This window comes from Doryrhamphus excisus, linkage group LG20, assembly GCF_037039965.1.
Source record: "Doryrhamphus excisus strain RoL-2023G ecotype Guam linkage group LG20, RoL_Dexc_Guam_v1.1, whole genome shotgun sequence".
Taxonomy (NCBI): domain Eukaryota; kingdom Metazoa; phylum Chordata; class Actinopteri; order Syngnathiformes; family Syngnathidae; genus Doryrhamphus; species Doryrhamphus excisus.
In genome coordinates this window covers 11383605-11400771 of record NC_136376.1, presented here as the reverse complement: position 1 = coordinate 11400771, position 17167 = coordinate 11383605, and positions in this window count along the sequence as shown.

Below are 17167 nucleotides of genomic sequence, written 5' to 3'. Positions count from 1 at the left end.
CTGCTGTTGTGACCGGCGAAGATACCAAACTGCTGCCTTTTCCGTCTCGAGATGAGGTGACGTCCCAGCACAGGATCGCTTAGGAGCCATTTGGGGAAGGGGGCCAGCATATAGGTGTTTTTGTCAACCTTTGATTGACAAAGAGGCTGAAGTCCAGCAACTGGCACCAAATAAGGACTTTCTGGAGCTCAGTAAGGATGGCCTACATGAGCTCCTGTATGATTCATAATCTTTTTATCATAGGGGATGTTTTGCCAGCCTGGCGGAGTAGCTGTATCCACACTTTAGCAGCATGTTTGACCCCTTCCTGCATCAAGAGTCTAAGATTTAAGCTAATATTGAGTTTAATCAAAGACCTGAAACTATTTTTGTTATTTTTCATTCTTATTTTTGCCAACAAAATTCATCCTTAGGCTGCGTTCACACGTCTCACCAATCAAATCAGTCCCTGCTTCGCCTTCCCACATCCTCACTTTCTTGTTTACATCCACGAGAATACCAACAACATCAGTACCAGTCAGTTTGTTGTTAATGTTGGCAGTTGAGATTGTCAAGAAGCCAGTAACTCACAACCTCTTTACTCAAGAGGAATACTAGAAATGGCGCTCGGATATACTGTAGTATACTTGGATATATACGTATCAGTCAGTGTATATTTCTATAGTAATGTCTATCCTCTATAGCAGGGGTCACCAACGCTGTGCCCGCAGGCGCCCATGCGCCCACGTGGACCACTTAAGGCGCCCGCGAGGCATCTTCTAAAAATAGCACTGGTCACAAATTATCATTGTTATTTTGTGCTTTAAATTTTGAATCAGAATTGCTTACATTAATGTATTTTTTTAATCGTCTTATAACATCAAATATTCAAATGTTCTCCCCGTGCATGCGTGGGTTTTCTCCGGCTACTCCGGTTTCCTACCACATTCCAAAAACATGCTAGGTTAACATGCTAGGAGCACCCCTCCGCGACCCTCGTGAGGAAAAAGCGGTAGAAAATGAATGAATGAATGAATATTTTATAAGAAACTCTTACCTCAAGTCAAAGTTCATGTGTGCGCACGCGTCCGCTCACCGCTTTTCCGATATAGTGCAGCGGTGATGAGGAGTTAGCTTACTCGAGCAGTTTAGCCCCCAAAAACATGGCAGAAAAGCCAAAAAGGACTTACATTTTCCACAGTGATTGGGAGGAAGAATTTTTCTTTACGTATTTTGAAGAAAAAATATTTGCGGGACTGTTGCAATACCAAAGCGGCACAATGTGGCGAGACACTTCAAAACTTGTCACGAAAGCTTCAATGTGAGCTACCCACCCGGCAGCGCATTAAGGACGGAAAAGGCCCGTTTGTGAAAGGCAGCTTTGGACAAACAAAGGACTTTTTTCACTAGGCAGGTGAAAAAATCCCAGAAAGGTGTTCCCTCCGACTTTCAAATATGTGAGCACATAAATAAATGTTTCTTGTTAAAATATGTTTTTGTTACCATTATTGTGGAAAATAATTAACATTGATATGTGAGCAGTCGCTTCACATAGTGTTACTACTACTATTCCTACTACTAGTCCTTTTGTTCTGATTACTAAAAAGTGATCCGTGCAGTTTTGTCATTTTGGAAGTTCAACGCAAAGGTCATGTCGCTCTTCATACTATCCGTGCTCACAAAGTAGCCCTCGGCCTCAAAAAGGTTGGTGACCCCTGCTCTATAGTAATGTCTATCCATCCATTATTTTCATCATCATTTTTAGTCTTAGTTACAGGAATGTTGGTTTACTTTGCTGTGGCCGAAAAAAAACATTTACAATAAGGGACAGAAAATGACAGTAGTTAACGAGGAAGGAACCTACCTAACCCTAACCATTACTCATTAGTTCCTCATTAGTTCTTCATTAGTTCCTCAGTAACTACTCTCCATTCATGGGACTTAGTCATTAGTGCCTCATTATTCTTCATTAGTTCCTCAGTAACTACTTTAAATGTATGCGCCTTAGTCATTAGTTCCTCATTAGTTCTTCGGTAAACCAAAGCCTATTTTGCATGTTTTGCTAAAATGATTTTCTCCATCCTTTTGTTCTTTGTACTTCTACTATATTGTTAGTCCATACATAACTTATTCTTCAACAAATGTATACAGTAAAGTCTCGTTATATCGATATTCTCGGGAGTCGGAAAAAATACCGATATAACCGGACTATCCATATATCCGATCCTGCGCCGAACTGCATTAAAAGTGGGCAATAACGCACTCGACATTGTTCTATAGTATAGAACAATGTCGAGCAGCTTAAATCAATCTTTGCTTAAGGATTTCAATACCAAAAAAGAACACGGCGAACGGCTGCTTCCAGTCAACTTTATTTTACACACTTCCACCACCAGAGCACAGCACACACACCGATTCCCGCACTTCCTGGTTCACAGGTCATGCTCAACCCGCCTCACATAGCTGGCCAAACACATGCCTGCAACAGAAGAACCAACTGCGTTCGTGGTTTCTCTCGTGTGTATAGATTCTATACAGGCATGTGTTTGGCCATATTCTTTTTTGGTATCGAAATCCTTAAGCAAAGATTGATTTAAGCTGCTTTTGTATCGATATAAGCAGACCAAATTGGCTGGCGGGAGATGAAAAGGGCATCGTAGTAACCGGATTATCATAATAACCGGGTATCGTACTAACGGAACTAATTATATCATAAAAGACTAGAAATTTGCCGGGAAATGAAAATAGTATCGTAATAAGTAGTAATTCGTTATAACCGATATCGATATAACGAGACTTTACTGTAATTACACAATGCTAAAATTAAAAGAATTTATTGCAATTTTCACCTTCTCCTGCAATTTTATCATAACAAAAACTGCAACTCCTAAATCAGGCATCTCAAAAAAGGAGAGTATATAAAGTATATTTTGTTAGAACACTTCAAACATGGAGGGACTGAAAAGGAAATGATTGTAGGCCAAAAGGACCTGAGAGGCCTAGATGCCACTCCATAACTTAGAAACACTCCCCAGGAGGCAAACTACATTCCCTCTGTCTTCTTTGTTCACGTCAACCTTCAGTACTCCAGCTGGAGCCACAGAGACCCCGCGTGATGCACCATTAATTCATAACCACGCCAGTCACAAAACATATTTTTCAATGCAATATCAGCCGCAGTGTCAGAAGCAGGGAGAAAAGAATTGGATCTGGATATTTGGATATTGTTCCACGAATATCACCTCTCGTATGTTTCCCATCACTGCGTGGATTCTCATGATAGGCTAAGATAGTAAATCTTTATTTATGGGTTAGCAGAGCTTCTTATGGAAAATTGTCTGCAGGAAAGGCTTAGCCAGACCTGACAAGTAGAAGGACAACTCTCCTGTGGTTTAGTTTTTTTTCAAAGACATAGAGGGATTTGGACTATTTTATTTAAGATAAAATGAATAGTGGGGTTGATGGAACCTTTGAATGCTAAATGATGAATCATTTTGGGTTTACAATAACTGCAGGTGTGTTAAAAAATGTTGTGTTTTGCATTGCAGTTTAGCAAAATGAGGGTAATGAAGAGCATTCATTCATTCCATAATTCCTGTGGTTTGCACTGTTCACCCCGCCTTTGAAAAAACAATGAAACATTGTCCCCACACAACACGCTTCTGTCCTTCCTACTTCTTTATATTTTCACTTTTTCCTTATTTGTCGCATTATTTATACGAGGTCCCCAAAGGGGGATTTCAGGTTGGGTTGAGCGGGGTGTTGATGGTGTCCCTGCATAGAGGGTCTTTTGTGCACATCCCTGGATCGTAACACCTCCACACTTCTCAACACACACACACACACACACACATATTTACACACATCACTCCGCTGCCCTTTTTTTTTTAATTGTCGTTTTTACTGCAGTCATTCTTTCCAGGGAGGGAAGCGTGTCATGAACTCTGCGGCTCGAAGCCCAGAGCTCTGGCAGTGGCAGCTCGTGATGCAGCCGCAAATTCAAACCAGCCCCCCCCCCCCCCCCTCGTCATTCCGAGACATCCTGCCGCTGTGTCTTTTTGCTTGGATGGGAATAGCACCCAGATGTTCAAATGTATTATAGTTCTTTGGTGTACTTGCAAGTCATGGGATCCATTTTCTGCTTGTCCCTGCTGCTGTAGTCATCTTGAAGGTCAAGCAAAGACCCCCAACCAGGCATCAGTTCCTCTACTCTTTCTTTATCTTCTTTATTCATTTTCTACCGCTTATCCTCATGAGGGTCACGAAGATGCTGGAGCCTATCCCAGCTGTCTTCGGGTGAGAGAAGAAAAGTCAGAATTATGAGGTGAAAAAGTAAAAAATGATGATATAAAAAGGTCATAGTTATGAGATATTAAAGTCATAATTAAAGAGATACCGCCTTCTTCACTGGACTTTTGGTCACATGGCACTTGGCACGTGCAGTTCGTATCTCATAATCTCAACTTTTTATTCCACTATTATGTGACGTTTCTATCTTATAATCAGGACTTTTTATCGCAGTATGGGATAAGTATGGGATTTTATCTCATAAATTCGGCTTTTAGCTCATAATTATGACTTATTATCATATTTCATTATTATTGTTATGATTATTATTCGTGACTTCTAAATTTTATCTCGTAATAACGATTTTCTTATTCCATAATTGGGATTTTTTGTCTTTCAGTGGCAAAAAGAGGGCTTCCATAATCATACAATATATTTAAAAGATGAAATAGAATAGTGAATGATGAAAAATCCATCCATCCATTTTGGATGCAGCTTATTGTCACGAGGGTTACGGGGGTATGCTGGAGCCTATCCCAGCTGTCTTCGGGCGAGAGGCAGGGTACACCCTGGACTGGTGGCCAGCCAATCACAGGGCACATATAGACAAACAACCATTCACACTCACATTCATACCTATGGACAATTTGGAGTCACCAATTAACCTAGCATGTTTTTGGAATGTGGGAGGAAACCGGAGTACCCGGAGAAAACCCACGCATGCACAGGGAGAACTCCACATAAGAGATGGCCAAGGTGGAATTGAACTCGAGTCTCCTAGCTGTGAGGCCTGCATGTTAACCACTCGTCCACCGTGAGGCCTGCATGTTAACCACTCGTCCACCGTGCAGCCCTCTATGTTATTGTTATGGAAAATGTGAGGAAGCCTTAAGAGCTGTGCTGGACATTGGTCTTGGGGGTGGGGGGTGGCGGGGTCGCCCGTTCAAGCCACACCAGACCAGACACATTTTATTGACTTCTGATGAAATTTCTCTGGATGAACTACTTTTATTTTCTCTATACTTTGCTGAGCTGACAATTTAGCCAAAAGCTAAAGCTATATGTACATTTCGGAGCAACATTCAGCAGGATATATCAGGAATGTTGAGGACCAAGCAGGGAAGAAAAAAAGCTAACATGGGTTTCAGGTTGCATCTGTGGCGCAGTGGAGATTTATGCTTAATAAGCTTCAGGTGTTGGCTGGTTTGGGGAGGGTAGACTGACTGCCTGTGGAGAGTGGAGTACCTCACACACACACACACACACATACACACACCCTACTTTCAATCCATTTTGGCTGTGACAGGCTGAACCGCCGCCTCACGTCTGGAAAAACAGAGCTACCTTTGTCCCCGCCCCTCCGAAGGTTTCAAGCGGCGCTCCATAACGGCCATACAATAACACACAGCCGTCAGGGGGAAGCAGAGACAAATGGAAAAGCTAATACATGACGAATAAGCAAAGAAGGGGTGGAATGTGCTGGAGAGGTCAAAGGGTAGATTGACAGCAGTTATTAACAACACCCCCCCCCCCCCACTGCCTCAGTCGTACACTTTGTGTTGTGTCTTTAGGTGACTGACAGCCACTTTAACCATGCAGGTAAAAGCCTGACTCAAAGGTCAGTCTGTATTTAGAAGGTCCATGCCCCCCCCACCACCAACCCCCCCACCACCAAAATAACTTTCTGTCCAGGCAGACATGATGAGGCGAAGATCTTTCATTGCATAGTTGAGTTGTTTGGCAACTACACAAAGTCGTAGTTTACCATGACTGATTCCCACCTGCAGTCACATGTGTCTGGTCTTGTCTTCTCGGCACGGCAACCCACCCCCAATGCCCCCGCCCCCCCACTCTTCCCCTCATAGGCCCAAGCTGTCATGTGTAAGGTGATAATTAATCCTCCCAGCAAGCATTCCTTTTCAAAGTGTCTCAACAAGACAAATCTCAGATGCAAGTGTGGCGCTTCTGGACAGAAGAGCTAAAAACAGTAATAAAACACTAAATACAAGAGTTAAAGGAAGAGTTAGTAACATCGCCCATTAATAATTTTTTTATTTTTTATTATATCTTTATTTACCCAGGCAAGCAATTTAAGAACAAATTCCTATTTACAAATGCCGCCTGAACAAAAAGCAAAAGCACTTTGACGGGAGAGGGGAGTGGTGAAAATAAGAACAACGTTATATAAAATTACAAATATCAATACAGTAAATATGTACAATACAAAAGCATCAAACAACAATATTAAAGCAATAGGATATGACAATAGGCCTAATCAGCAAGTGTGAGTCTGATGTAATTAGGTGCAAGTTTTGTTTAAAGACAGAGAGATGTGAAGGCTGAGTTTTAGAGACTTTTAGAGAGTTTTAGAGAGTTCCTGTGGGTGTTCCAGTGTTCCAGTCATTAGCTGCAGCAAACCGGAAAGCGTTGCGTCCAAAGACGGTACGAACTTTGGGGATGGAGAGGTTGATGTAATTACTGGACCTTAGATTGAAATCAGAGTGAGAAAGATGTAAGAGGAAATAGAGATAGAAGGCTGTGATGCCAAGTATGGTTTTATAGATGAGCTAGATGAGCCAGTGACGGAGCCATCTGGTATGGAGTGATGTCCAGTCTACCAACTTATATAATTCACAGAGGTGAGTGGTGAAAGGGGCGCTAGTAGCAAAACGGATGGAAGAGTGGTGATGAATATCCAGCTTCTTCAGAGTGGACTGAGACGCCATCCTATAGATCAGGGGTCTAAAACACGCGGCCCATGGGCTAAATGTGGCCCGCAGGACACTAGTTTGAGGCCCCCGCCTTGATATGAAAGTTTAATGTCAGTGCGCCCCGCGCAAGTTTGATATGGATGCTGTATGGTATCATGTACCCAGAAAAAATTATTACGTTTGATTAATGTTCATGTTAAAGGTTAAATAACTGTTAATAGTTATCCTCCCTATCCGTGTGGAAGTGGTCAATTTTTGGCTATTTAAGTTGAAAGGAAATAACTTGAAGGCTACCGTTTAGGTCGCTAGCTCTCTAGTTTGCGAGTTAGCATGTGTCTCAAGACCCTGCAGTTGCGCAATATGTTGTAAATAAAGAGTATAAATGTGACTATAGTCGTGTTTTGTCATGTCTACAGGGCTCTAATAATGCTTTGTTTATTTTAATCTGAAAAAAATAATTTGTCTACCCACCAACTATATGTGGTATCTTAAGTTTTCATTATTTGCAGTTTTATTATTATTATTATATTTATTCATTACTGATTGATTTTCTTTATTCTTGATTTGTTTATTTATTTTTCATCAATTTTGTGAAGAAAAATAAAAATTAAGATATTTGAGAACAGGGGAATGTTTTATCAGAGCTTTTATTGTAGAAAATTGGAACCAAAGCACTGAAAAGTTTGTATATTTTTCTGTTTTTTTTTGGAAAACCTGATGCGGCCCAGCCTTGCCCAGACCCTAGCTCCAGTGGCCCCCATGTAAATTGAGTTTGAGACCCTTGCAATAGATGGTGTCACCATAATCAAAAATGGGCAAGATGGACATTTTGCCAAGTGTATGTTTTGCTGAACGGGTGGAAGAGGCCTTATAGCTCAAGCGAGCTTTGACTTTTGACTGTAAGTGCTTACTATAGGTGGTGAAGGAGAAGGACGTGTCCAACCAGAGGCCAAGATATTTGTAACAGGTCACAAACTCCAGTTGAGAGCCGTTGCCACAGAACATTTTGGGAGTAGGAGTGAAATCAGGTTTCCGGTCAAAGACGATGCATTTGGTTTTCTTAGTGTTAAGGAGAAGGTGAAGGCTGTGGAAGCGCTGCTCTGCTGAGGCGAGACTGAACTGAAGTGAGGATGTTGCAGAGCGTAATGAAGGCCCCTCTGCATATAAGATGGTGTCATCAGCATATAGATGGATCTTGGAATTGCCAGCAGATAAGGCTACGAGATAAGGCATCATTTATGTAGATGGAAAACAGCGTTGGGACTAAAATGGAGCCTGGAAAAATAAAGCTGGTTCCCACTAGAATATTGTGGTCTTGATTTCAGGGTAGGTGGTGCTCACACTCCATCCCGGTGTCGTCTGTCCATCAGGTGAGGGTGGATTGGGAAGTGATAATTGCTGGTATTTGTACACAAGGTCAGAGCACAGCGGGAAAGAATAGCCCGTTGATCCGATTGGTTCATCCTGTGGTGGAGTTATTGTGTGCCGTGCAAAATGGCACAAGTGGCTCTTATTCATCAGACACACGCTGGAGGGCCCTTCCTTTCTCCTCAACATAATGATACACAATTCCCTGGGCAGTTCTCAGGTGGATCGCCTTTCCTGTTCTGCCCTGGTAGCTCCCGTAAGGACGCGCAGTCACACACACTCGGTTAGTTAAATTCACAGATTGATGTTCATGAAAGCATCATGGGAACAAAGGTACGCTAACAGAAGCACCTCGGCTTGACCTACCGTGATGTCTCACTGCTGTTTCTAATGGAAAACCTCTATCTCTATTCTTAGATACATGCATACACATGCTTGCAATCATGGTGCGTTTCAGTGTGTGGAAGCTCGCCGTTCAACTGTGTCAAAATAGAACTGTACTCTGTCACCTGAGCTACCGCTGCAGGATTCCTTTACACCGCGTCTGCCAATGGAAGCCTTTCCCTCCTAGCTAACTGGCCTTGTGCTCACCGAGCTCAGCTAAGCTCAGATTCCTCCTATTGATTTAGACACAAGTTTCCCCAACACTGCAACATTACACTACACACGCATACACACACGTTATAATGTTACGCTATTGTGTTTTCTGCTGACAGAAAACATCATATTTGTCTCCTGTAATATGTGTCACCATACTGACATATGCATCCTCAGGCGTTTGTGTTTTTGGAAAGGAATGCTCTTAAATTACTTCTCAATTGGTTGTAGTGTTTAAAAGAAGTTTGGAGTTAGGGTTTTTAATGATTGTGATAATAATTTATAATTTGTATTGATTTTGGTTGGTTTGTTGTGCTTTGGATGTTTTTCATGTTCTTTTTCAAGAAGAAGAAAAAATGTACACATATACGTATATATATTCATTCATTCATTTTCTACCGCTTATCCTTACGAGGGTCGCCGGGGATGCTGGAGCCTATCCCAGCTATCTTCGGACGAGAGGCAGGGTACGCCCTGGACTGGTGGCCAGCCAATCACAGGGCACATATAGACAAACAACCATTCACACTCACATTCATACCCACGCCCCCTCATGCAGAAAATTCCCGCTCCGTGCCCCTCCCAATTTTTCTAACGCCATGCACGGAGACAAATAGCAGGATATCTCGCAACTGAAGTATTGACAAACGGGCAGTTATGTGAGGCCGTCTACCCTGACGCACAGTAGTGTAAGCATCCATCCATTCATTTTCTACCGCTTATCCTCATGAGGGTCGTGGGGGTGCTGGAGCCTATCCCAGCCTGGACTGGTGGCCAGTCAATCACAGGGCACATATAGACAAACAACCATTCACACTCACATTCATACCTATGGACAATTTGGAGTCACCAATTAACCTAGCATGTTTTTGGAATGTGGGAGGAAACCGGAGTACCCGGAGAAAACCCACGCATGCACGGGGAGAACATGCAAACTCCACACACACACTATGCAACAAGTTGTGTTTTCAGCATGTTGTAAGCACATTCTCTTGCCGAGGTTAAAGTCCCTGCGGTTGGAAGAACGACGAACTGTGTTTGCAGCACGCCTCCTGTTCAAAGGATGAGTGGACCACCTTCTTTTCCTTTTCTGTCATAAAACAACACAATTCCCTTTCTTCAAATAGTGTCGCTATGTTGGAGGTCGAGTTAACAATGGCAGACTTTTTCTGCTCTAGTTTAGTAACGTGGTGGACTTGTTTTTTCGACACAGTTTGGGTCACACACGGTCTCGAGCGGATTTCCATGTTCGTTCGTATGGACGTATAACCCAGTCTTTAGTGTGCTGGTTTGATTCTATCTTGGTGATATGAGTCATAGCTGGTTGAGCAAAGTTGCCATTGCAAACTTTGACAATACATGACATGTAACGGGGCGGCCAGCGAGGGCGGGGCGAAAAGCCCACTGGTCTGCGAGTCCCACAGAGGGTGACCTATTACATAGTGCACAGGAACCTTTGGCAAACTAATACAAAAGACCAGGGGGTAGTAGTTGGCAAATACATGATATTTATATTTTACAACCAAGAAAATTTAAAATACAGTAATTTTATTAGCTACGAAATATAAAAGGCTACACACTTTAAGGCACTAATTGGCCCAAATTGGGCGGGGGGGGGGTGGTAAAAAAAAACAACAAAACACAGCAAACAAATACCAACAAAAGCAAAACCCCAACAACACAAAATAACCTTTAAATCGAACACTAACTCCCAATTGGACCAAGTAAAAGTGCATACGTGCAACGGTTGTTGGTCCTCCCCTAAAGTGCATACAATAGGCTTGTTGAGACAGCAGAACCCCAGAGCGGCATATTCTGCCTAAATTAAGCCTAACACGCTTTTGGAGGTTCACATAAAAAGGTAATAGTAGTGTGCGCAACAACCGCTTAATATAACAAGCAAAACAAAAGCATAACAAGACAGCAGCGGCTCACTGAAACACAAAATTTTGAACACATTAACCACTGCAAACTGAATGTAACAAAAGAAAACGAAAACTACCTTCACCGTGATCTCAGCTAAACCAGGTCAGAGCGATCGGCACTTCTCCGCTGCAGGTGACGCGCTGATAGAAAGGAAGCAATGTGCCATTTAAATAGTGTAGCTGTGCACCTTGGCTGCCCATGATATGTTTGGGGGGAGTGATGACCGTAGGACTTTTGGCTTTCAACTATAGCCGGAGCCGAGTCACCAAAATCACCCCATTACAACTAGAACTGACAAACATAGACACCCATCCTTACCTTGCTGCTGTGTGTCAATGGCCGTGATAGTACTGATAGTACCAGTCCCAAATTCAGGTCTTTACAGAGGGAAATACGGCCAACAAAGTATATTACTGACATCTTGAAGAAATGGTTCGGTCTCCTATGAAAAGTGCACTGGGCCTTGTCAGGGGCCAAAATATGCACAGACTGTAAACGTCAAATCCCAACTTCGGAAGTCCCACCACCGTGACAAGAGCTTCACATCACTGGTCACATTATTTATAGCCATCAGTGTTTATGAGGACGAGATGAAATTGTGAAATTGAAGACAGAGGAACAAGAGTCAGCAAGCAAGAGTGACAACTCCAAAATATTTTGGACGACTTAAAACAATCCAGAGTTGATGATCTGAACAAGTAGGGATTTGAGCTGATACTTTATCCAGGAATCTGTTTCGCCGCTCACGTTGTAACTTTTGTCCCACTGTGCCAAGCTCTCAGTCAACTTTGAACATCCACCTGGGAGGCTCCCTGCTGCTGGTTGCCAACCAGATGTCGGTTACATCTGTCAGTCAGTGTGTGTGTGTCTTTGTGGCCGGAGATGTTAAAGTTTGATTTAGTTTTTTATAAACCAAAAGGTGGACAAAGAAGCGTTCCACAAAAGGAGGGCACCGAGCCAAGTAAAAGGAAGATGACATTAGCAGGATAGAGGATGACAGGAAGTGAAGGAGGCTTCATTCTTTCCTTGAAGTATCTGTTTTTTTCTGTTTTTTGTCTCCACCCAAGACATCAGTGAAGAATATTTCTCTATTAAAGAGTCACGCTGATGTCGCCTGTGTTAAGACCACGATTGTCATGTTCTGTCCTATAGTGCTGCTTTTCCCTTTTGTTTTTGTCTCCCCCTTACATATTCTATTATTCAAGTTCTGGTTGTGGGCGGTACCCCAGGACACACCTGTTCCACTTCCCCTCATCAGTTTTTCCCCTATTTAATCTGGCCCCGCACGTCTTGTAGGTGCAGGTTCATAAGAGGCAGTCTACATGTGTGCTCCTGTACTGGACTCCTTTAGGTGTTTTTCTCCTGCTATCTGGTTGAACCTGTGCATCCTGTGGGACACTTTCCACAGCCTTTTGCACAACGTTTTTTCATTATTTTTGCCTGGCTTATTTTGAATTTTTGATGATGATTGTTTTCTTTGTAGTGTCTGTCTCTGCATCCAGGATTCACCCCAATCATAACCCAATCATAACTTCCATGCAGGAAGTGAACAAATGTAACAGTTACTGATTGTAAAAGTACCAGATGGAGGGGTAGGATTTAATAAGCTTTGCTTCTTCCTACTCCTTTTGGACATGTGGAACTGTGAACTGATTATGGGATGCACTCAATTGTAATCTGATGCATGTTCAAATGAAATAAAACTTTTTTTTTAAATTACCATTACCAAGATTGCCTTTTCAAATCATACTTGACAGGAAATGATTGTGAAATGTAATTATCACACCATTCATTCATTCATTCATTCATTTTCTACCGCTTATTCTCACGAGGGTCGCTGGAGCCTATCCCAGCTGTCTTCGGGCGAGAGGCGGGGTACACCCTGGACTGGTGGCCAGCCAATCACAGGGCACATATAGACAAACAACCATTCACACTCACATTCATACCTATGGACAATTTGGAGTCGCCAATTAACCTAGCATGTTTTTGGAATGTGGGAGGAAACCGGAGTACCCGGAGAAAACCCACGCATGCACGGGGAGAACATGCAAACTCCACACAGAGATGACCGAGGGTGGGATTGAACCCGGGTCTGCACGCTAACCACTCGACCGCCGTGCAGCCCCTTATCACCTTATCACCTTATCACACCATACGTAGGTGTAAATATTTAATAATCTGTCTATATGGCAGGACTCCATGCAGAAAGGTAGTATTTACTGTAAGCAGGGTAGAACCCTGGACTGGTCGCCAGCCAATTTCGAATGACTGAATGACGGAAAAAGTATGATAGCGTGAAGTTTGTGTAATGAAGAAGTCCCGATCCAAACAATTGTCTGCGGGTTTTTCTGATCTCCACTAGACAGTACATTTATCAAGGCACCCAACCCTGAAATAAAATGTATGACTGCATTGAATTAGTAAAAAACAGCCTAATAAATCACCTAAAAGCTATTTCATACTTTTATATATCACTAGGGATTTATAGGATGTAGTCGGTCGGACATATTATCATGCTAGTGTATTCATACTTTCTCACATATTTGTGTCACCTCAATTGTGTGTGTATTGAATGTGAACGTATGTACGTATGTATTTGTGTGATTTTGGTGCAATGTTTTACCAAAAAATGAATTCCTGTATCTTTTTAATTCTTCCTCCTCTTCAATCGCTCCTTCATTCTCATCTGTGCTACCTCTTTGTCAGCCTGTCATCACGTACTTCACAATCCGAGGGTGTGATATTGGTGTGAAATGTGTATCGTTGTGTGGCATGCTGGTGTTTGTTCAATTGGATACTCGGGTGGTTTCAGATTGTGTGTGTGTGTTTGTGTGTTGTTTTGCCCGGTCGTAAAGAGGATGATGTCACCAAACGGCCATTGAAATCCATAAGTACCATTTCTGTCCCTGAAACCACCAGAGACTCTTAAAATTATAGTCTGTCTCTTTCAAGGAAAACTGCACTTTTTCTTAGTTTGAAGAAGTTAACGCTAGGTGGAGGCGTTTGTTTCTATAATGCTGCTTAGTATAAGCATTACATAACACATACTATGTAATACAAAATGATATATACAAAACTGTGGTGAGACCAGCCATGTTGTTTGGTCTAGAGACAGTGCCACTGAGGAAAAGACAGGAAACAGATCTGGAGGTAGCAGAGATGAGGATGCTGAGGTTTTCATTGGGAGTGACCAGGATGGATAGGATCAGGAACGAGTACATCAGATGGACATTACATGTTAGAGACCTTGGAGATAAAGTCAGAGAGACCAGTCTGAGATGGTTGGGACATGTCCAGAGGAGAGATAGTGAATATATTGGTAGAAGGATGCTGCCAGGTAGGAGGCGTAGAGGAACACCAAAGAGGAGGTTTATGGATGTAGTGAAGGAGGACATGAGGGTAGTTGGTGTGAGAGAGACCGATGCAGAAGACAGGGTTGGATGGAGGATGATTTGCTAGGCGAACCCTGAAGGGAAAAGCCCAAAGAAGAAAAGAAGAAGAAGAAGATATAGTTACTGTATATTCAGTATATTCTCCTCACATTGTTAAGACTTTAACAGATGATTATGCTGTGTACATGATAGATTTTATTATTAGAAGCAACTCTGAAGATCTTGTTGGTTTTCCAGCTTATATCACCTTCAAGGTGTAAAAATATTGTAAAAATCCAATAAATATGACCGTCTTCACTCCACTTAGCCTGAGGAATTGAGATGAGTTTTCCATAATAAAGCTTCAGTAATGGTACAAACACACATAAAAAATGGGCTCCCTGTATTCCTGTCATCAGTTAGAAAAGTGAAGCCAAAGGAACGTATAATTGATGCTTTGACTCCTGCACCTTAAATCTTGTGATTAAACCCCATAATTCATGCACGGTGACAAGTAAATTTTCTCAACAGTTTTTTTTTCCGCATGGCACGCCGTTGTGTGTAAATTAGATTTTCAGGCTTTGCTTAGTTGGATGGAATACAGTATATCATCTTGCAGATTGACTCTAATGCGTCACTGCATGTTCTCTTTATTACTGAACAGCCATTATGGAATTCAGACTATGGAATAAAAACCTAGAGCTTCACCTGCTGGCCTGCAGGGTTGTGTGGCGAACGTGATAATTCACTGATCGTATTTTTTCCTTCTGACAAGTCAGTATGGCTGTCTGCCGTGTTTCTTACTGGTCCTAACAAGTGGAGTGAAAACATTTGGACTGCAAATAGAACAGGTGTGGGGGGGGGGGCACTTTATCTAATCCAAGCGTTGCATTCTTATTGTGACAATTAAATAAATCCCCTTGTTGAAAACCCACATTGGCCACTTTGCGCTTCACTTACAGGAGCACACACAGGCACTTCTTGTTTGTGTCTTAAATGTCTTATTTTCTCTTATTATGTCTACTATAGTGGGTAATACAGGGGTCTCAAACACGCGGCCCGCTGGCCAAATGTGGCCCGCAGGACACTAGTTTGAGGCCCCCGCCTTGATATGAAAGTTTAATGTTAGTGCGGCCCGCGCAAGTTTGATATGGATGCAGTATGGTATCATGTACCCAGAAAAAATTATTACGTTTGATTAATGTTCATGTTAAAGGTTAAATAACTGTTAATAGTTATCCTCCCTATCCGTGTGGAAGTGGTAAGTTTTTGGCTTTTTAAGTTTAAAGGAAATAACTTGAAGGCTACCGTTTAGGTCGCTAGCTCTCTAGTTTGCGAGTTAGCATGTGTCTCAAGACCCTGCAGTTGCGCAATATGTTGTAAATAAAAAGAGTATAAATGTGACTATAGTCGTGTTTTGTCATGTCTACAGGGCTCTAATAATGCTTTGTTCATTTTAATCTGAAAAAAATAATTTGTCTACCCACCAAGTATATGTGGTTTCTTAAGTTTTTATTATTTGCAGTTTTATTATTATTATATTTATTTATTTATTACTGATTGATTGATTTTCTTTTTTATTCTTGATTTGTTTAATTAATTATTTTTCTTCTTATTTTGTGTAGAAAAATAAAAAGTAAGATATTTGAGAACAGTGGAATGTTTTATCAGAGCTTTTCTTGTAGAAAATTGGAACCAAAGCAAAGTTTATTCATTTTTCTGTTTTTAATAAATGTGTTTTTTTGTTGGCTTTTTTTTTGAAAACCTGATGCGGCCCAGCCTCGCCCAGACCCGAGCTCCAGTGGCCCCCAGGTAAATTGAGTTTGAGACCCCTGGGGTATAGTCAGACCTTCAATCGTGTGAAGGTCTGACTATAGAGTGTTATTTCATTTCTAGCAACCAACCCATCCATCCATCAGTTTTCTATGCCACTTATCCTCACTAGGGTCACTGGGCTATGCTGGAGCCTATCCCAGCTGACTTTGGCCGAGAGGCGGGTTACACCCTGGACTGTTCCACTGCTAACCGCTACAAAAATATTTTGATTTCATAGAAACGTACTTACCATGGTCGGACCTGGAACCAATTATCCGTGATAAAGGAGGGATTACTGTGCTCATATACTACATATACTACTACTAAGTCAGTGAGACACACAAATATTCAGCAAGATGCTTAATGTTTTTGAGCACCATATGACCCCTGCACTTAATAATCACATTTAGATGACCATTTTGTTTTCTTTCCAACTCATTGTGGACGTCTACAACGGCTTTGTCACCGTCACAATAATACAGCATGTATGTTAAATGCCGTATCTCCTGTGATTGATGAAATACGGTCAGAGCAAAGTGATAAAAGTGACATGGTGCGCTGAAAGGATGTTTGAGAATGTCTAAAGGTGATTTATATACATCCATATCGCAATCAGACCCTTATTGATTTTACCTAACTCAGTCCAGCCGTCAGCAGTTTATCAAAATGAAAGTTTCTGTGTTAACCGGCACCTTAAGATATTTTGTCTTCATTAGAGCTTTACCGTATCCTCACATATGGTTCATATGGGTTCATACACAATAACGTCAAGTTCACATGTGATGTGACATTAGTGAGACCTGTTGTTGTCTGTGCGTGCTGAGATACATGCTGAGATATATCCGCCTGAGGCCTGAAAGGACATAGGAATGCAAAGTCAGGCCATTCTGTGACACCATTGAGTATATACCTTCAACCCCCGACCCCCCCCCCCCCCACAACACATTCATTTTGCAATTTAAATGCACATGTTTTCATGTTGCGGTGGATGAGGGGTGGACTTTAAAGTGTACTTCATCTGCAAAGTACTACATCTGCAATGTGTATGATGTCAAAGCATGATGTAATGGCCACCAAGGGATCAATAAGTGGGACGAATTAACATTTCTA